Source organism: Chrysemys picta, chromosome 12, assembly GCF_011386835.1.
Source record: "Chrysemys picta bellii isolate R12L10 chromosome 12, ASM1138683v2, whole genome shotgun sequence".
NCBI classification, from domain to species: Eukaryota; Metazoa; Chordata; order Testudines; family Emydidae; genus Chrysemys; species Chrysemys picta.
The window spans coordinates 7,288,303-7,310,292 of record NC_088802.1 but is presented as its reverse complement, the minus strand read 5'-3'; the positions used below and the strand labels follow the sequence as shown (position 1 = coordinate 7,310,292).

At 52.6% G+C, this 21,990-nt stretch overlaps 1 long non-coding RNA gene across 2 annotated transcripts; it reads right to left on the bottom strand.

Annotated features, from left to right (window-relative positions):
- Positions 1-437: 437 nt before the first annotated feature.
- Positions 438-21,668, bottom strand: LOC135974710 (uncharacterized). 2 transcript variants are annotated; one of them, XR_010591826.1, is made up of 2 exons: positions 21,562-21,668; positions 438-8,767 (listed from the first exon to the last, which is right to left on the bottom strand). It is a non-coding gene; the product is annotated as an uncharacterized LOC135974710 (long non-coding RNA). The 2 variants fall into 2 exon arrangements; XR_010591827.1 differs by lacking the exon at positions 21,562-21,668 and adding an exon at positions 13,665-14,608.
- Positions 21,669-21,990: the final 322 nt, after the last annotated feature.

The window sequence follows — 21,990 nt, the reverse complement described above, 5'->3', positions numbered from 1 at the left end:
AGACAGGCCGGGATGCTGCAGCACATGGAGCCCTGGCATGAGTCCCTGAAGTGCCTAGCAGAGAGGAGAGGTTCAGGAAAACGCTGAGAGGCGTTGGGAGGGGTGGAAGGTGGAGGCAGGGGCTGGTTAGCTCAGAGAGGGATTGTGTTAGGGAAGGATGAGAGCCCTCCTGCCATCAGGCGAAACACTCCATCGAACTCCCACCCAAATGAGCGCTCGCTGGCCGTTGGCCCCGAACGAGCGTCTCCCCAGGGCTGAGCGGGTCTCACTGTCTCTTGTGCAGAGAGATGTGGTCCCATCTCTGGGTCTGTTCTGCAGAGACCAGGACGGTCTGGCTCAGCAGGACGGAGTTAAGGGGTGCCCTTGCTGCCAGAAAGATGAGGCTCAATGGCATGTCACCAAGGGGGTCCCGACCAGAAAACCCGTTACACAGTGTGAAGTGTTTATATTTTTATTATTTCTGACTTTTTCCTTGACTCTGGTGTAGATACGGAGGCTCTCAATGAGGACAGTCGATGTATCTTGGCTCTCGTCTCCTGGTGGGTTTTGTTGGCTTTCTTCAGTGGCTTGGCCAAGAGGTTTGCATCTTCTGCTGCTTCCTCCTCGTCCTTCTCAGTGTTGTTGCCTCTTGAGAGCAAGAAGTCTGAGTCTCTCTTGGAGCACTCGAGGAATTAGCAATGGTTGGAGCTTAGGAGCCTTGGTCCAGAGTTTCTTGCCTTCCTTTCGCAGGGGTTTGCTCACTGCATATTGACCAACATCATCTGTTCTGGAACAGTAGAACAGCTGGCAGATTCTGCCAGCCCTCTTGGGACCAAGTTGAGGAGGCCCCGTGGGATCTATCGGGTCAGGAATCCCCCACAACTGAATCTTCTCGAACTCCTGTTTCCCCATCTCCTCCATCTTCTCCTCCTCCCATCCCCCCCCCCCCCCCCCATCTCCTCCACACCACTGCTGTCGGGGTGCTCCTGGAGCTGGGGCTTTGCCGGGGCACTGGCCCCTTGACCGCCTACTGCCCCATATTGACCCCCAGCAGCACCTCCCGTTAGCACTGCAGGTGCAATCCAAACGCAGAGCCCAGCCAGGGGAGGGGGCAGAGCGCGCAGAGGATTGTGCTGCTCGCACAGGCAGGAGCAGGGAGGCGAAAACCTCCCCCCACTGACACTGTGCCTCGCTCCACTGCCATGAGGCTGCCCCGCGGGCTGCGTTGCCTGGGCAGGGGGAGAAGCTGACTGCTCCATCTGCCGCAGGAGTCCCTGAAGCAGCCCGAGCCTAGAACAACAGAGCCCGGCTCGCACAGGATCGGGGCCCTTAAGCGCTCTAAAAGCAAGTCCCGCCAGGAGCCCGGCTTCGGCTGAAGCCCGCTGGGCTGTTCTCGCAGCCGCCCGTTCCCTGGCTCACTTGGGTCAATGAGCCCAGCATGATCGACAACGGAGCCTCCACTTCCCTAGGAGTTGCTCTCAATCAAATCAGTCCCGCAGCCTGTATTTATCCATTGCTGAGAACCGCCCCGCCCCTGGGTGGAGCCAAGCAGGGAACTGCGGGAACCTGCCCACGCGCGCTTGTTTGCAACGCAACGCAAGCTCGTTCGTTCGTAAGTCAGGAGGCATTTCCATTAGCAGTAGGTTTAAAGCTCCACCACTCAGGTGTGAAACTATCCCTGACCCCTGGTGCACACACTGCCAATGCCACCCCTCCCCATCCCTTATACAAGCGGCTTTCCATGGGGCCGGGGGACCAGCCAGGGTCCCCACGGAGAGAGACTTTTTCTTTCATCTGCCAATACTGGAACGCTGTGATCTGCCCCTTCACAATTCTTTACTTGAAAGACCCCAGGGGTTATTCGAAATGGAACTCACCCGATCCCAGACTGGTTCAGAGAATGGGACCCACCAGTGGTCACCCGAGCCGAACATCATCTGCTGGAATGAGCTGGTCTCTGAGCTGAACCTGCGGGGGAGAGAAGAGAGATCCTCTAAAGAATCGATATGATACAGAGCCAGGACTTGGTTCAGTGTTTCAGTTCATATGACTTAGAGGCGACTGAATACGAATGATACTTATCTGATGGGCCAGTGCTCAGGGAGAGTTCGTCCATATGCCCCAGGGACCTTCCTACAAAGGAAGTAACAGAATGTTACTAAACAAAACCATTCACATAGTCTGTTGGGGGGAGATGTCCGGGGTGTTTCCGGATGTACCCAGTAGGGATAAAGGGGTGTTGAGCACCAAGGTCCAGATCCGCAAATGGACTTAGGTGCCTAAAGTCCAGATTTAGGCACAACCGCAATCCACAAACTCCTGCTTGGCCGTCACCTTGCCCTGTAGGCGCCTACGCTCACTCGGTGCCTACACTGTCCCTGTCAATGTCCTCCCGCTGCTACGTTCCTGCCTCTGAGCATGTGCCCTGCTGCCTTCCATGTGACTGTTATCCCAGGGGTTAGGACACTCACCCAGGATGTGGGAGACCCAGGTTCAAGCCCCCCCTCTGCCTGAGGAGAAGCAGGGCTCTGAACGGGTTCCACACCGCTCAGGAGAGCGCTGTAACCACTGAGCTAGGGGCTGGTCAGATGTGGGGCTCCCTCGGTCTCTGCTGAAGTTGTTCCACTTTCATTTAACAGTAACTGAACCAGAGAAAAGGTGAGTTGCGCCCTACAGCCCAGGGGTTGGGGCACTCACCGGAGAGGTGGGGAACCCTTAGTCAAATCCCTTCTCCTCATGCAGAGGGGGGACCTGAACCAGGTCTCACAGTGCCTGGCTGAGTGCCCGCACCCCCCCCAGCTGCTCTGTGTGGGGCGAGGCAGGTGCCTGAACCACTCTCACAAGAAACGACTTGGGCAGCTAAGCAGCCTGACTCCGGGAAAGGGGTTCCCAGCTGGGACTGGCTAGAAGCTCTAGCGCCGCCCTGCTGCCCAGACTCAGGCGCTGAACTCTGGGGTGGATGGGAGGGGCTTGGCCCACACCCCCTTCATTGGCATCTCCCATTGGCTCCCTTAGGCGGCTCCTCGCCTAGACGTGCTGGCTTCTGGGGACCCCATTCTTAGGTGCCCCCCTCCCCCCAGTCACTGTACAGGAACCTGGGCACCTGACTCAGGCTTGGTGGATCCCAGGGATTTCCCAGGCACCTATTGCAACGTCTCAGTCCCTTTGTGGCCTGGGGATTTTATCCCCCAAATGACAAATTGTCTAGTTCAGAGAAGGAATCTCAGGGCAAATCTCACCCATTGTTTTAATTCATGCTAATTCGAGGGCAGTGACATCCCCTCCCCGCACCAATAGGCACACAGGATTCTTAAGGAACACCACAATTAAAAATATTGCTACTAAAATGGTCATAACAATGCACACAACCAGCACACAATGGTTACATTGTGTAACCAAAGCAAATCTAAATCTCACCAGATTACAATAACTAACGCTCAGCCCCCTCCTCTAGCTCTCCGCCCCAGGGGTTCATCTCATCCAAGCAAAGGGCGGCTGCAACAAGACAGCTAAGAAACCCTATAAAACAAGTCGCAGACTCAACAGGAAGCTGCCTGGTTCTGCGACGTGTGCGCATGCCTGGAGAGCTAGGAACGATTTCCCCTCTGAGAATGGAGCTGCCCTGGTGGGACACTTTCTTTTAGTTACATTCACAGATTGAGGCCAGAAGGGACCATCAGATCATCTTGTCTGACCTCCTGGATTCCTGCATCCAGCCCATAACTCCTGTGTGCAAAGGAGGAATATTATCCCCATGTCACAGATGGGGACCTGAGCCCCAGGGAGAGCGAGTGACTCTCCCAAGTCACACACAAGGAGTCAGTGGCAGAGACCGGAAATGAACCCGGATCTACTGAGGCCCTGTCCAGAGCCTGGACTATCACCTGAACTTTCCTCTCTGGTAGAACCCAGGAGCCCAGCGCCCAAAGTTAATATATATTGTGTCTTATTTCCCCAAATCAGTGATGAATTCAGTTTTAGTGTCTCATAGTGAACTAAAGCAGTTCACAGAGGGGCAAAGGGATTTGGTTTGAGGGTTGGTGACTCCTGTGAGGTTATCCAGGATAAACATGGGTCATAAATGGGCAGAGGTAAGTGAGTTAACTAAGTTCTATGAAACTGAAGACAGGGTTTAACTTACTTAAAAGAAGCCATTCAAGAGTTACTCATTTAGAATAGCGAAGGTTCTTATAAACCAAACAACTCACTTCAAGAAAACGCCTTGAAACAGGGCAAAGGATGAAAATTATTTTTTTTTAGATTAAATCTCACTTTTTGGTTTACAAAGATAACCTCTTAAACCTACAGGGTCAAGACAATTTGGTGTTTAACAAGAGAAGCTGTTTAGTACCTTAAATTAAAGTCATGTTTGTATTTCCTTAAAATTACTTAAAAACATAACGAAGTCTAATCCCTGGGCAGTGCGTCTGCAAACTCCATCTCACCCACGACGCGGGACGGCTGAGTGACGTCATCACGTCGCAGAACCAGGCAGCTTTCTGTTGAGTCTGCGACTTGTTTTATAGGGTTTCTTAGCTGTCTTGTTGCAGCCGCCCTTTGCTTGGATGAGATGAACCCCTGGGGCGGAGAGCTAGAGGAGGGGACTGAGCGTTAGTATTGTAATCTGGTGAGATTCAGATTTGCTTTATTTGTACCTTTTCAAAGAATGTCACAAGTGACCAGAGCCTGGGCTGAATTACAATAGAACCGTCTCCTCAGTCCTTTCACAACCATTAGTTGTGCTGCTCAAACATCACAGCCTGGGACATGTTCTTCAGCTCAGGTCTGTGCTGCAGTTGCCTTCATTCACCAACTCCTCCTAAGCCTGTCCCATAACGCCCTGCCTGGCATCTGACGCCTCTTCGGGGGCTTAGCTCAGTTTTGGAAGGTAAAAGTGACCTTAAGATTTTGTAAGAAAAACTGGAACTATTGCTGGGTGGGAAGGGGAGATTATCTGGCTGAGATCCTGTAGCGTGTTGCTGGGCAAGTTCTTATGGGCTGCATGGTGCCGCTTGGCTTCCACTGAGGAATGCGTTACATGCCTTAAGTACAGCTTTTCAGTTACATTGTGGTGGAGTGGCATAAATGGAACAACCCAGGTAATTACCGGCCTGTCAGCCTGACATCGCTCCCAGGCAAAATAATGGAGCAGCGGATACAGGACACAATTAATTAAGAGTTATAGGAGGGTAATAGGCATTAATTATATTTTTTTCCTTTGCATCATTAAGGGACAGTAGCTCAAAATACACGGCTTTGGGCCCCACTGCCAGACTGGATCATGCCCAAGGGCCCTCTGGCCAGTATCCTGTCTCTGAGTTTCCAGACCAGGTACTTCAGAGGAAGGTGTCAGACCCCCCCTCAACAGATGTGGGATGATCTGCCTCCACTTCAGGTTTAATCCTGGGCTCTACTAATTAGAGATTGGATTGATCCCTCAAGCAGGAGGTTTAATATCCCTGCCAAAAAACCTATTGTCATTAATGATAGCAAGCCTGGATATTCTTGGTGTCCACAGAAACATCCAATCCCTTTTGGAATCTCATTAAGTTCTGGGCGTTAATAACTTCCTGTGGCAAAGTGTTCCACAGTCTGATCACACCTTACCTGAAAACGTATTTCCTGTCATCAGTTTGGAATTTGCCACCTTTTTAACTTCATTGAATGTCCCCGTGTTATGGCTCAGGGAGAACACACGCTACCCATCCACCTTCTCTAGACCAATCATTATTTTAGAGACTTTCAGCACGTCCTATTTGAACTATCTCCTCTCTAAGGCCTGGTCTACGCTTCAAATTGAGATCAACAAAGCTACGTTGTTAGGACGTGAACTAGTCACACTCCTGGGCATCGTAGCAACCTGATCCCCAGAATTCTTCCACTGACCTACCTGCCACCTCTCAGCAAGATGCATTAATTACATCAATGGAAAAGCCCCTTCTGTCGCTGTAGGAAGCGTCTAGACTGTACCCTCTGGCACTATGGCAGCCTAGCTCAGACCCCATAGCTGTGTCCATGTAGCACCCGTTAGACATGCTCTAAACTAACAATGCCCATCTTTTCAACCTCTCTCCATAGGAGAATCTTCCCAGGCCCTTGAGCCTTCCTATCACCCTTCTTTGAACCCCCTCTGGTGCTGCAATACCCGTTTGGCGATGGGGTGACCAGAGTTGCACACTCCAGGTGAGGCTGCACCATGGATTTATAGAACATTCTATTTTCAGTGTTCTTCTCCATCCCATTCCTTACGCTTCCCAACAGCAGCTTTGCTTTTCTGACTGCAGCCGCACACTGAGCAGAGGTCTCCATTCTGCTGTCCATAATCACAGAACTACAGGGTTAGAAGGGACTGCAAAGGTCATCTAGTCTAACCCCCTGCCAAGGTGCAGGATTTGTTGTGTCTAAACCATCCAAGGGTACGTCTTCACTACCCGCCGGATCGGCGGGTAGTAATCGATCTATATGGGATTGATTTATCGCGTCTCATCTAGACGCAATAAATCGATCCCTGAATGCGCTCCCCGTCGACTCCGGAAGTCCACCAGAGCGAGAGGCGGTAGCGGAGTTGACGGGGAGCCGCGGCCGTCGATCCCATGCCGTGAGGACCCGAGGTAAATCGATATAAGATACTTCGACTTCAGCTACGCTATTCACGTAGCTGAAGTTGCGTATCTTAGATCGATCCCCCCCACCCCTAGCGTAGACCAGCCCCCAGGCACGTGCCTACTCAGCCTCCTTTTGACAACCTCCAGTGAGGAGCTTCCACAATCTCCCTAGGCGTCTGTTCCATTGTCCTACTGTTCTTACAGTTAGGAAGTTTTTCCTGAGATTTAATCTACATCTGCTACGCTGTAATTTGAACCCAGGTCATTTTCCTCAGCAGACACTTAATTTAGACCCTGTAAGGTGGGAGTAGCTTTACTGTTTACCTTCAATGTTTGTTACTTTGCATCTAGCAACACTGAATTTTATCTGCCATTGTGTTGCCCATTCACCCAGATTGTATAAATCTCTTTGAAGTTCCTCACAGTCCTCTCTGGTCCTGACTAACCAAAATAACTTTGTGTCATCTGCAAATGTTGCTACCTCCCATATGAGGAGAGATTAAAGAGGCTGGGACTTTTCAGCTTGGAAAAGAAGAGACTAAGGGGGGATATGATAGAGGTATATAAAATTATGAGTGATGTGGAGAAAGTGAATAAGGAAAAGTTATTTACTTGTTCCCATAATATAAGAACTAGGGGCAACCAAATGAAATTAATGGGCAGCAGGTTTAAAACAAATAAAAGGAAGTTCTTCTTCACACAGTGCACAGTCAACCTGTGGAACTCCTTGCCTGAGGAGGTTGCGAAGGCTAGGACTATAACAGGGTTTAAAAGAGAACTGGATAAATTCATGGAGGTTAGGTCCATTAATGGCTATTAGCCACGATGGGTAAGGAATGGTGTCCCTAGCCTCTGCTTGTCAGAGGGTGGTGATGGATGGCAGGAGAGAGATCACTTGATCATTACTTGTTAGGGTCACTCACTCCAGGGCACCTGGCATTGCCCACTGTCAGTAGACAGGATACTGGGCTGGATGGACCTTTGGTCTGACCCAGTACGGCCGTTTTTCTGTTCTTATGTACCTCACCTCCTTTCCAGATCAATAAATATTTAAGACAACAGAGGACCCAGCATGGAACCTTGATGTCTCCACGTTCACCTTTTGCCATGATCAAAGTTGACCATTTAACCCTACTTTTTGCTTTCAGTTTTCAGGCCAGTTTTTGATCCATGACAATACTTTGCCCCCTCACCCTGTGACCACTTAGCTTCTTTAGCAGCCTCTTGTGAGGGACCTTGTCAAAGGCCTTTTGGAAATCTAAATAAATGATGTCTGCTGGTTCTCCTTTATCTGCTACTTTATTGACACTTTCACTAATCTTCAGAATTCTTTGAAACACGATTTTCCTTTGCAAAATCTCTGCTGGTTCGACCCTATCAAATCATGATCTTCCAAATGTGTTGTAATTTTAATTATTAATACAACCAATTTGCCTGGCACAGATGTAAAGTTCACAGCTCGGCAGTTCCCTGGATCACCCCTAGAGTCTTTTTAAAATATAGATAGAACATTTGGTACCTTCCATTCCTCTGGAACAATGGCTGGGTTTAATGAAAGATTACTAAGTTCTGTTAGCTGTTCAGCTACTTCATACCTGAGCTCCTTCGGGACTCTTGGATGGACCATCTGGGCCAGGTGCCTTGTTAGTCCGATGATCAGTTTGCTTCCGCACCTCTCCCTCTGTCACCTCAGTCTCCGAGAAGACCTCTCCGTGGTTTCCAGAAAAGACTCCCACATGTGGCCTCTGGACTCATTTGTATTCCTTTGGATTAGGTGTGGGGGAGAATTTCACAGGCCATAGTCAGCCCTGTGCTATATTAGCGATGGGAAGTCTGCATCAAGGCAAGGTATCCAAGCAAGCTTCTCTTCCAGGGGACTTGCAGCTGGTCAGTGCAGTCCAAACGTGGTGAGTAGTGGCCAGGAAAGATGCCCAGTTGATGACTACGTATCCCAGAGGTAGCCCCCATTGACAGGTCTGCTGTAACGCCCTGGGCTTGCTTCCAAGTTGCAGGGAGAGAAGTGTCTCATCCATTTGCAGCCTGGATAAAGATGACAGGAGCATGTCCTGCTGCCAAGGCAGATGTCACAGTGAGGATACCAAGGGTCCTAAATTAACACTGGGAATTCCAAAACGAGTCACCTGAAAGACTGACTTGGTAACATCAACAGTAACTTCACAGGCCTGGGAAGGGAACAGAAGACAGAGGAGATGCAGATTAACAGAGACCCTTCTTTATTATTATTATTTACTTTGGGGTAGCCCCTAGGAGCCCCAGTCAAGGGTCAGGACCCCCATTGAGAGGCGCTGTACAAACACAGAACTAAAAGATGGTCCCTGCCCCAAGGAGCTGTCATTCTAAGGAACAGCACCACACTTCTAACTTCTAGTACCAAACTACATGTGACTAAAAGGGTCACAGCAGATGTGCCCTGCCAGGAGCATGAATGATTTGAGAATTGTGGATTCTCAGAATGTTACAGTAGCTTCGGTGGTGACAGCCCGTTTGGATTGATGGCCTCAATTTTAAGCAGATGCGCTAGAGACATGTCAGCTGGAAGGTCCTTTCAGCCACAAGCGAGAAGTTTTAGCTGCTGTGGGACAAAATGCTAAGAGTAACGTACTACGGTGTCGCTGCACAAACACAAGAAAGATGCTAAGTGACTATGATTTACTGGATCTAATGGGAATTGCTTAGATGTTGCAATTCCCTTGCACCTGTTTTCTCCAGCTACCCACTGATTCCCAGCTGTACCAACACCTATCAAGCTGCACATCTGATCTAAAAACTATCCCACCTTCTTGTTGGAGGCTCTAGTTACTGGGCTGTTTAAACACAGACACACACGCACCAGGATGCCACAGAAGCCCTTGTGAAACTGTCTCCTCACCCTCCTATGGTCATGGTGTGCACAGGAAAGTTACACTCTCCACACAGGAGTCATGCAGCGTCCTCCCTACCTTGCTTTCTGTCAGGTGTAATCAAATAGTGCAATGCAGCCACGAGTATCCAGATACCACTGCTGTTGCGTGCCGCGGCACAGCAAAGTGAAGTCCCCACTAGATGTCAGCATTACACCACTTTCTAGCCCACTAATGATGATATCCCACCTCTCCCCCAAAATCTCTTTTCTAAGCAGAACGGCTGTAATAATTTTTGTCTCTCCTCCTCTAAAAGCTGTTCCATACCCTTGATCATTTCTGTTGCCTTCTCTGAAGCTTTTCCCGTGACCAGAACTGGACACAGTATTCACTGTGTGGGTGCACGAAGCATCCAAAACAGAACTCCCAGTTAAATCAATCACAGAAAAGGAATTTCTTTGTCCCAAGCTCTATATAAGGAAAGAGCACTGGGACGTTAAGTCAGAAGTAGATCAAGCTGCTCTCACTTCTCCAGTGATCACACTCGTAATATACGTAATTCCTTTCAGTATGGTGCTGCATTAATCTTTGATCTTTTGGACTTTATTTAATCAGATTAAATAAAGTCCTAACGAACCAGCTATCTGACATCTCATATCATTAAATCTGAACACACAACACTATGATAACGATGCCTAGTGGCCTTACAACCTAGGATGGTTTAATGTCTTTACTATCCATTGAGAGAAACAGCCTATAGGGTAGGAGGTTCCTGTGAGAGCTGAAAACACAGAAGTCCTACTGTCAACAGGGGTGGAAGTGAGGAGAGGCCTAATTCTGTGGTAAATTGCAGCGTATTTCCTAGGGATTACGGGGAAAATGCTACAGGGATTAAGTATTGATTTTATTGGGGGAAGGAGGGATTGTTAAAGACTATTAAAGATTTTCTCCTCTTTATACAGTATAGCGATCAAATAAAAACCTGTAAACTGCTGCCACCCCATTCTGTGCCCCTTGGTCTGTTTTACTCCTTTCTTCCTAACACCGTTGGATTAGTCTGTAGGATGAGCTCTTGGGCAATACTAAACCAACAGTTACACGGCAGAAGGGGCTCACCTGGGATGACTGGTGGAGCACTGCAAGGTGTCTGCAACCCTAACTCCACTCACAGAACCTATCGGGCCAGCACAGCCCACTGACCACATTGGAGGTTTACTCCTTATTTCCCCTCCAAATAGTTTTTCTTGATGGTAATACTAAAGTAACGAAGCAAGTAACGTCTGGGTGTTTCTATTGCCCTGTCCTCAGCATTCTGCTGCAATGTCGGTCAAGTTTATTAATAGTGGCTTAGCCCAGGCCAATGTGCAAAACCAAAATATAAAAATACACATAAATACAGATTAAAGAGAACATAAACCGATTAAACCATACAGAATCACCGCACCACCTGTCTTTTCCTTACTGTAGCACAGTGGTTCTCAAACTTTTTTACTGGTGACCCCTTTCACACAACAAGCCTCAGACTGTGACCCCCCTCCCTTATAAATTAAAAACACTTTAAAATATATTTAACACCATTATAAATGCTGGAGGCAAAGCAGGGTTAGGGGTGGAGGCTGACAGCTCGCGACCCCCCATGTAATAACCTCACAACCCCCTAAGGGGTCCCGACCCCCAGTTTGAGAACCACTGATGTAATCTCATTTTAGGAGTTTAATGGACTTTACAAACACTAATGGATTATTCTTGCTCTGCACAGAGCAGGGTGAACATGCTTACATCCATTTCCCTGACGGTGAAATTAAGGTGGAAGCAATAACCAACAGCCCGCTGTGGTAACAGAAGCAGAACTGGGATTAGAACCTGGCATCCTGACGGCGTGCTCTGCTTTAACCACGGTACATCCCTTCCTCTCAAATCTGGGCATAAAATGTGCTCTAACAATTAGCTCCCACTCCTCTTCCAGACCTGGGAATGGAACCCCACAGCCCCCCCTCCCTCCCCCCTCCTGAAAACCAACCCACTTTTATCACCTGAAATGCAACAGTAACTCTGCCACAGCTACATACAACCCAGCAATTACTTTAGTACAAGTCAAACTTCTAATTTTGCTCTCCAAATTCTGGTTGGTCCTTTGTCCCTCCCCTTCCCTGGGTGAGATAAATACTGCTCCTTCCTGCTTATCTTCCCCACACCTCATCCCAAAAGAAATTACATTTCAAAGTGATTCCCTCCCCCACAAAGGTTCAATGCTGTGGGGAAAAGAGGGTTCAGTAGGGATGTCTTTGCCATAATAAGAAACTAGACAGAGAAAGAGGTACAGCTCCAGATGTCCTCCCCGCTTCAAAAAACCAAACCAAACCCCACACTCCATGTTTTTAAAAACACCTCCCACTTTCTTTATATCTTTCTGATTTGGACACAACTTCCATTAAAATTAAAGGAAGAGGAGTGCACAACAGGGTGCTATCTGAGTTGGGTCACCTAGGCACTGCTGTGATCCAGGTAATTATGTATCTAAATCCCCTAGGTTGTCTTTGAAAATCTCAACTCAGGCCTCCCCTCTCAGCTAATACACTGGCAACTGAACGCCTGGATCTCCAGAGCCCACAGCATGAGCTGCTACAATTTAAGCTAAAAAAAACAACTTGTGGCTGTAACAGACTCACATATTCTCCTGATTGGCCCAGATGGTGACACTTGGCACACACTCGCTAGGGTGTTACACATGCAGGGAAAAGGCTGCGAGTTCTGTGCTGTGAATTTTTCTACGTCGCCAGAGGGCAGCACAGAAACCACAGGCACAGGCACACAAACAGAACCAGCAGCTATAGTGTCCTGTGAAAATTTCACTTCAATTTAAAAAATTAAAATTAATTTTCTAGTCCCTGTGGATACAAAGAGCTTGAAAATAAGACCTATTTCCTCCCTAAAGGCTCAGAAACCAAACAGCAAAGAACGCCTCTTGGCTGAGTTCAATTTTCATTTATGTTTTATAATTTTGACAGATAATATGGAGGTTTATTTTTAAGCTTCTATATTTTTATCAATTTAAATGTTCACAGTTGCATGAAGTTATGGGTTTTAAGCATTTATTTTATCGGTTTAAATTTCAATTATGGGAAATTCGGGGGGGGGGGGTCAGACAATTGTTTACGGCCAGTAGACATTGAAGGTTAAAACACAAACTGTGAACACCACATATCAAAATGTACAAAGTCAATAGCCATAAATCAAACCCTAGTAAGTTCTCTGGCAGCATTTTTCTTACTGTGCCTCTCTGTAAATGTCAATGATCGTCGCCATAAATAGTTTGTCAGTTTCCCTGGGTACAGCGAACCTACATACACTGATACAAATCAAATCCTTCCAAGCCTACTCTAGCACAGGGCTAGTTCTACATAAGGCTCAATTATTTAATAGGGTCAGTTTTTGATTAACACCCCCTCCTCCCCCCAGCACATGGTTTAATTCCAAGCCCTGATTTCTCCCCGCCTGGTGCTTTTTCTCCAAGAAAGGCGCTGGGGGCGGCGGGGGGTGTCTACAGCAGGAGGAAGCACAGACACGATGGTGGCGATTGTTTGGGAAATGCCCCCCACCCCCTCCGAGCTGGGAGTTGGCCCCTCCCCAGCCGCGGCTGCATTTTAAGTGCGGAGCAGCCCAAGCCCGCCGGGGGCGCAGAGCCCGCACAGGGGAGAGAGCAGCAGAAGGCGCCGCCAGTCACCGGCTAGTTCGGTCCTTGTTCTCCGGTCCCCGCACGGCGCTGTTCGTTACTCTCCGTACGCAGCTCTCAGCAGCCCACACCCCAGAGCTGGGCACCCCCTGCTCTACCACAGCGGTTTCGAATGTCAGCCTTTTTCATGTGCAGACCCCTAGCCCATTTCAAAGGGAGCTGCAAACCCCCTTGGAAATCTCAGACCCAGTCTGCGACCCACAGCCCCCCCTCCCATGTGTCTCTCCCCCCCCAGCTCCCTACACCTCCCCCTACTCCCCATTTCCCCTACACCGCAAGACGGGTCTCTGCCAGCCCCCCTCCCTCCCTCCCTCCCCCCATGTGTATCTGGGGGTCTCCTTGCCCCCTTCTTCCCCCCATTCCCGCGCCCCCAATATCCCCCTGCCCTTGGGTGTCACTGGGGCTCTGCCAGCCCCGTCTCTGGGGCCGGGTCTCTCCCCTCAGACCCGCGCCCCCCTGCCCCGGCCCGGGGTAACAGACACTCACCGGGAAGGGACAGCAGGAAACGCTGGAGCTCACACAGACGCGCCACCAAAAAGCTGAAGCAGCGAAGGATCAGATCCAGTTTCGTTCTGAATGTTAGATCGCGGGTCGGGCGAGTCCTGACTCTCCGGCGCAGTCCCCAGGCACAAAGGAGGTTGGGGAGCGAGCGAGCCAATTGCAGACACAGCGGGCGTGGTGCCAGGACACGTACACACCGCAGCGAGCACCATGGGACTCCGAGGCCCCCATTGCACACGGCGCAGGACAGGGGGAGGGGAGGTAACCGAGCGCTTTTAGCAACCTAGCCTCGCCCGGCTTGTTTGTGAGTCACACAAATTCCTTCCCGATTGGCTGTGGCCGCCCTGCGGGCTCTGATCCGCCCGCAGCTGCTAGGGTGTTTCCTGTGCTGCTTCCTGCAACCGCGTCCAACTTCTCCAGGCCTGGCCGCACACAGCGTTTTACCCCTGACATTGCACTGGGTGTCGGCTCTCCTGCCACACAAACCCCGACCCCCAAGGGGCTCTATCAGCGCCTGCCTGCAAAGCTCTCACTGTTCACACCAGCGCCTGTCCTCGGCAAAACTTTTGTCTTGTGGGGGGGGGGGGGGTTGTTTTAACACCTGTGAAAGACAAAAGTTGTATCTTCCAGTTGCCAGTGTAGACGTAGCCGGTGTGAACAGCGCTGCTGGCCAAGCTAACCTCGCTGGGTGGGGATAGAAGTTTTTTTTGTGGGCAGGAGAGCCGACAAACAGCGGCTACGCTGTCGCTGCAGGAGGGACAACACAAGGTACAGGGCAGCCGGGGAGAATCAGGCCCATGGAGCATCAGGAATAAATGGGGCCTTTCGCTTCCATTGGGGTCGGCGTTACACGCCTGCTGCTGAAAGGCAACTGTCGGAACCGGGACAGGCCAAACTGGACCGGTCAAATGTGGGTCACAGAGGCCTGAATCTCTCCTCTCCCTCCAATCCCCCCACCCCCACCTCTGCCTCCCTGGGTGGCAAAGGTCACAGAACTGCCCAGATTCTCTGCCTGGGAAGCTCAGCCCTTAAAGGCATTATCCTCAATGCCACAGGAGGAACGGGGAGAGATCTCGTCTCCACAGCTCTGTGCCAGTGACTGTGAACAGTGCCAGTGACTCAGTAATTGCAATGAGGCTCTGACTTTCCCCTGCTCTAGGCACTGCACCAATTATGCTGACATTAAATCTCACCAAATGAGGGTCAAGCCATCCTCATCATCATATCCACTCATTATACTCCACACCCGAACACAACCACTTCATACCCTCATATCTCAATGTCTGTACTTCGACGCATCAACCTTTTACCCCCAATCAGGGATATTGCTGATTATCGAGGGTGCAAAGTTTGGCTTAAGATCAAGTGGCATGAGGAATAGATAATCTGTATTTTATTCCCTAATAACCAGAAACTTCTATGCTCAAACTCTGTTCACTACTTTTTTTTTAACATCACCTTAATAAAATTTTTAAATCTGTTTTTTCCTCCTAAATGGCAGGAAGCCAAAGCAGCTCGGTACAAACCCACCTGGAAGTGAGTCCTTCCTGTGTCACTTGCACTGCAGTCACCCATGTGCAGCTCATTTACCACTTGGTTATTATCACTTCACTGTTCCACGACATCCGCGACCACGAAGGCCCTTCGCGACCACAAAGGCCCTCTGCGAAGTCCGCGACCACAAAGGCCCTCCGCGGCGTCCGCAACCACAAAGGCCCTCCGCACCCAAGAAGGCCCGCCGCGCCCACGAAGGCCCGCCGCGACGTCCGCGCCCACAAAGGCCTGCCGCGACGTCCGCTCCCACGAAGGCTCTCCGCGGCCACGAAGGCCCTCCGCGACGTCCGCTCCCACGAAGGCCCTCTGTGACCACTAAGGCCCTCCGCGACGTCCGCGCCCACAAAGGCCCTTCGCGACCACGAAGGCCCTCCGCGACATCCGCTCCCACGAAGGCCCTCCACGATGTCCGCGCCCACGAAGGCCCGCCGCGCCCACGAAGGCCCTCCGCAACGTCCGCGACCACAAAGGCCCTCCGCGCCCACAAAGGCCCGCCGCGACGTCCGCGACCACGAAGGCCCTCCGCGACGTCCGCGACCACGAATGCCCTCCGCGACGTCCGCGACCACGAAGGCCCTCCACGACGTCCGCGACCACGAAGGCCCTCTGCGACCACAAAGGCCCTTCGCGACGTCCGAGAGGCGTTGGGAGGGGTGGAAGGTGGAGGCAGGGGCTGGTTAGCTCAGAGAGGGATTGTGTTAGGGAAGGATGAGAGCCCTCCTGCCCTCAAGCAAAACACTCCATCGAACTCCCACCCGAACGAGCGCTCGCTGGCCGTTGGCCCCGAACGAGCGCCTCCCCAGGGCTGAGCAGGTCTCATTGTCTCTTGTGCAGAGAGATATAGCCCCATCTCTGGCTCTGTTCTGCAGAGACCAGGACGGTCTGGCTCCACAGGACGGAGTTAAGGGGTGCCCTTGTTGCCAGAAAGATGAGGCTCAGTGGCATGTCACCAAGGGGGTCCCGACCAGAAAACCCGTTACACAGTGTGAAGTGTTTATATTTTTATTATTTCTGACTTTTTCCTTGACTCCGGTGTAGATACGGAGGTTCTCAAGGAGGACAGTCGATGTATGTTGGCTCTCGTCTCCTGGTGGGTTTTGTTGGCTTTCTCCAGTCGCTTGGCCAAGAGGTTTGCATCTTCTGCTGCTTCCTCCTCGTCCTTCTCAGTGCGTTGCTTCTTGAGAGCAATAAGTCTGAGTTTCTCTTGCAGCACTCGGGGAATTAGCAATGGTTGGAGCTTAGGAGCCTTGGTCTAGAGTTTCTTGCCTTCCTTTCGCAGGGGTTTGCTCACTACATATTGACCGATGGCATCTGTTCTGGAACGGTAGAACAGCTGGCGGATTCTGCCAGCCCTCTTGGGACCAAGTCGAGGAGACCCCGTGGGAGCTGTCGGGTCAGGAATCCCCCACGACTGAATTTCCTCCAACTACCGTTCCCCCATCTCCTCCACCTCCATCTCCTCCTCCCATCCCCCCATCTCCACCTCCATCTCCTCCACATCGCTGCTGTCGGGGTGCTCCTGGAGCTGGGGCTTCGCCGGGGCACTAGCCCCTTGACCGCCTACTGCCCCACATTGACCCCCAGCAGCACCTCCCGTTAGCACCGCAGGTGCAATCCAAACGCAGAGCCCAGCCAGGGGAGGGGGCAGAGCGCACAGAGGATTGTGCTGCTCGCACAGGCAGGAGCAGGGAGGTGAAAACCTCCCCCCTACTGACACTGTGCCTGTCTCCACTGCCATGAGGCTGCCCCGCGGGCTGCGTTGCCTGGACGGGGGGAAGAAGCTGACGACTCCATCTGCCGCAGGAGTCCCTGAAGCAGCCCGAGCCTAGAACAACAGAGCCCGGCTCGCACAGGATCGAGGCCCTCGAAGTGGGCTAAAAGCTAGTTCCGCCAGGAGCCCGGCTTCGGCTGAAGCCCGCTGGGCTGTTCTTGCAGCCGCCCGTTCCCTGGCTCACGTGGGTCAACGAGCCCAGAGCGATCCACAAGGGAGCCTCCACTTCCCTAGGAGTTACTCTCAATCAAATCATCCCCATTCATTAAGAACAGGGAACGGCGCAGCCTGTATTTATCCACTGCTGGGAACCACCCCGCCCCTGGGCTGAGCCAACCAGGGAACTGCGGGAACCTGGCCACACCTGCTTGGAAGCTGCGCTCTGATTCACCGGCTACTGCCACCTCGCTCACAGAGCTGCTGTTCGCCCGTAACGTTGGCCCTCCGTGCCCACAAAGGCCCTCCGCGACGTCCGCGACCACAAAGGCCCTCCACGACCACAAAGGCCCTCCGCGACGTATGCGACCACGAAGGCCCTCGGCGACCACGAAGGCGCTCCGCAACGTCCGCAACCACAACGGGCCTCCGCGACGTCCGCGACCACAACGGGCCTCCGCGACGTCCGCGACCACAACGGCCCTCCGCGACCACAACGGCCCTCCGCGACGTCCGCGACCACAACGGCCCTCTATAGCCACAAAGGCCCTCTGCGCCCACAAAGTCCCTCCGCGACGTCCGCAACCACAAAGGCCCTTCGCGACCACGAAGGCCCTTCGCGACGTCCGCGACCACAAAGGCCCTTCGCGACCACGAAGTCCCTCTGCGACGTCCGCGACCACAAAGCCCCTTCGCGACCACGAAGGTGCTCTGCGACGTCCGTGCCCAAGAAGGCCCTCCAAGCCCACGAAGGCCCTCCGCGACGTCCGCGACCACAAAGGCCCTTCGCGACCACAAAGTCCCTCCGCGACGTCCGCGACCACAAAGCCCCTTTGCGACCACGAAGGCCCTCTGCGACGTCCGTGCCCAAGAAGGCCCTCCAAGCCCACGAAGGCCCTCCGCGACCACAACGGCCCTCCGCGACGTACGCGACCACAAAGGGCCTCCGCGACCACAAAGTCCCGCCGCGACGTCCGCGACCACAAAGGCCCGCCGCGACGTCCGAGAGGCGTTGGGAGGGGTGGAAGGTAGAGGCAGGGGCTGGTTAGCTCAGAGGGATTGTGTTAGGGAAGGATGGAGAGCCCTCCTGCCCTCAAGCAAAACACTCCATCGAACTCCCACCCGAACGAGCGCTCGCTGGCCGTTGGCCCCGAATGAGCGTCTCCCCAGGGCTGAGCAGGTCTCACTGTCTCTTGTGCAGAGAGATGTAGCCCCATCTCTGGCTCTGTTCTGCAGAGACCAGGACGGTCTGGCTCCGCAGGACGGAGTTAAGGGGTGCCCTTGCTGCCAGAAAGATGAGGCTCAGTGGCATGTCACCAAGGGGGTCCCGACCAGAAAACCCATTACACAGTGTGAAGTGTTTATATTTTTATTATTTCTGACTTTTTCCTTGACTCCAGTGTAGATACGGAGGTTCTCAAGGAGGACAGTCGATGTATGTTGGCTCTCGTCTCCTGGTGGGTTTTGTTGGCTTTCTTCAGTCGCTTGGCCAAGAGGTTTGCATCTTCTGCTGCTTCCTCCTCATCCTTCTGAGTGCGTTGCTTCTTGAGAGCAAGAAGTCTGAGTCTCTCTGGCAGCACTTGGGGAATTAGCAATGGTTGGAGCTTAGGAGCCTTGGTCCAGAGTTTCTTGCCTTCCTTTCGCAGGGGTTTGCTTACTACATATTGACCGATGGCATCTGTTCTGGAATGGTAGAATAACTGGCGGATTCTGCCAGCCCTCTTGGGACCAAGTCGAGGAGACCCCGTGGGAGCTGTCGGATCAGGAATCCCCCACGACTGAATTTCCTCCAACTCCCGTTCCCCCATCTCCTCCACCTCCATCTCCTCCTCCCATCCCCCCATCTCCACCTCCATCTCCTCCACATCGCTGCTGTCGGGGTGCTCCTGGAGCTGGGGCTTCGCCGGGGCACTGGCCCCTTGACCGCCTACTGCCCCACATTGACTCCCAGCAGCACCTCCCGTTAGCACCGCAGGTGCAATCCAAACGCAGAGCCCAGCCAGGGGAGGGGGCAGAGCGCACAGAGGATTGTGCTGCTCGCACAGGCAGGAGCAGGGAGGCGAAAACCTCCCCCCACTGACACTGTGCCTGGCTCCGCTGCCATGAGGCTGCCCCGCGGGCTGCATTGCCTGGGCAGGGGGAGAAGCTGACGGCTCCATCTGCCGCAGGAGTCCCTGAAGCAGCCCGAGCCTAGAACAACAGAGCCCGGCTCGCACAGGATCGCGGCCCTCAAAGCGCGCTAAAAGCAGGTCCCGCCAGGAGCCCGGCTTCGGCTGAAGCCCGCTGGGCTGTTCTTGCAGCCGCCCGTTCCCTGGCTCACTTGGGTCAACAAGCCCAGCGCGATCGACAACGGAGCCTCCACTTCCCTAGAAGTCGCTTCCACAATCAAATCAGCCCCATTCATTGAGAACAGGGAACGGCGCAGCCTGTATTTATCCATTGCTGAGAACCGCCCCTCCCCTGGGCTGAGCCAACCAGGGAACTGCGGGAACCTGGCCACACCTGCTTGGAAGCTGCGCTCTGATTCACCGGCTACTGCCACCTCGCTCACAGAGCTGCTGTTCGCCCGCAATGTTGGCCCTCCGCGCCGTCCGCGCCCACTAAGGCCCTCCGCGCCCTTTTATGGACTCGGTACTCGGCTGCCCACTGTGTTAACTGAAGGGAACTGCATGCGGTTTAAGTTACTAGCGCTGATGCCTCTTTGTCTGTGGTCCTGCTTCTCTGGCAGAGGCCAGGAGGGTAAGGGAGCGTCTGCTGGTGGAATAGGGTTGCCATTGGTTGGAGGTATTCCTGGAGGTTTAATCACATGACAATCTTTAATTAAAGATTAATCTTTAATTCCCGGATACTTGGCAACCCTATGGTGGAAGGGCAGATAAGACGGTGGTTATTTGTGAAAAGGCGAGTTCTATGCTGTGAATTTTTCTAAGTCGTCAGAGGGCAGCACAGAAACCACACGCACACGCACACAAAGAGAACCAGCAGCTATAGTGTCCTGTGAGAATTTCACTTCAATTAAAAAAAAATAAAATTAATTTTCTAGTCCCTGTGGATACAAAGAGCTTGAAAATAAGACCTATTTCCTCCCTAAAGGCTCAGAAACCAAACAGCAAAGAACACCTCTTGGCTGAGTTCAATTTTCATTTATGTTTTATAATTTTGACAGATAATATGGAGGTTTATTTTTAAGCTTCTATATTTTTATCAATTTAAATGTTCACAGTTGCATGAAGTTATGGGTTTTAAGCATTTCTTTTTATCGGTTTAAATTTTCAATTATGGGAAGTTCAGGGGGGAGGTCAGACAATTGTTTAAGGCCAGTAGACATTGAAGGTTAAAACACAAACTGTGAACACCACATGTCAAAATGTACAAAGTCAATAGCCATAAATCAAACCCTAGTAAGTTCTCTGGCAGCATTTTTCTTACTGTGCCTCTCTGTAAATGTCAATGATCGTCGCCATAAATAGTTTGTCAGTTTCCCTGGGTACAGCAAACCTACATACACTGATACAAATCAAATCCTTCCAAGCCTACTCTAGCACAGGGCTAGTTCTACATAAGGCTCAATTATTTAATAGGGTCAGTTTTTGATTAACACCCCCTCCTCCCCCCAGCACACGGTTTAATTCCAAGCCCTGATCTCTCCCCGCCTGGTGCTTTTTCTCCAAGAAAGGGGCTGGGAGCTGGCCCCTCCCCAGCCGCAGCAGCGTTTTAAGTGCGGAGCAGCCCAAGCCCGCCGGGGGCGCAGAGCCCGCACAGGGGAGAGAGCAGCAGAAGGCGCCGCCAGTCACCGGCTAGCTCGGTCCTTGTTCTCCGGTCCCCGCACGGCGCTGTTCGTTACTCTCCGTACGCAGCTCTCAGCAGCCCACACCCCAGAGCTGGGCACCTCCTGCTCTACCACAGCGGTTTCAAATGACAGCCTTTTTCATGTGCAGACCCCTAGCCCATTTCAAAGGGAGCTGCAAACCCCCTTGGAAATCTCAGACCCAGTCTGCGACCCACAGCCCCCCTCCCATGTGTCCCTTCTCCCCGCCCCCCAGCTCCCTATACCTCCCCCACACCCCAGGATAGGTCTCTGCTAGTCCATCCCCACCCCACCCCAGGTGTCTCTGGGGCTGGGGTTCCCCTTGCCCCCCCCCGTCTTCCCCGCATTCCCCTGTCCCCAATATCCCCTTGCCCCTAGATGTCGCTGGAGCTCTGCCAGCCCCAGTCTCCCCCCCCGTGTCTCTGGGGCTGGATCTCTCCTTGCCCCCTTCTCCCCACCCCCTGCCCTCAACATCTCTCTGCCCCCCAGGTGTCTCTGGGGCTGGGTCTCTCTCTCTCTCTCTCCCTTCCCCCAACACCCTCGCGCCCCTTGTCTCGCTCCCCTGCCCCGGCCCGGGGGTAACAGACACTCACCGGGAAGGCAGAGCAGGAAACGCTGGAGCTCACACAGACGCCCCACCAAAAAGCAACCCAGTACTAGACCCCGTCTCGATGGTAATTTTAGATTGCGTGTAGGGTGAGTCCTGCCTCTGGCGCGCAGGCACAAAGGAGGTTGGGGAGCGAGCGAGCCAATTGCAGACACAGCGGGCGTGGTGCCAGGACACGTACACACCGCAGCAGCACCATGCGACTCCGATTCCGAGGCCCCCATTGCACAGGGCGCAGGAGAGGGGGAGGGGAGGTAACCGAGCGCTTTCGGGAACTGAGCCATTGCACCGGCTTGTTTGTGAGTCACACAAATTCCCTGCGGGCTCCGACCTGCCCACAGCTGCTCCCGCTGTTTCTTGTGCTGCTTCCTGCAACCGCGCCCAACTTCTCCAGACCCAGCCGCACACAGCGTTT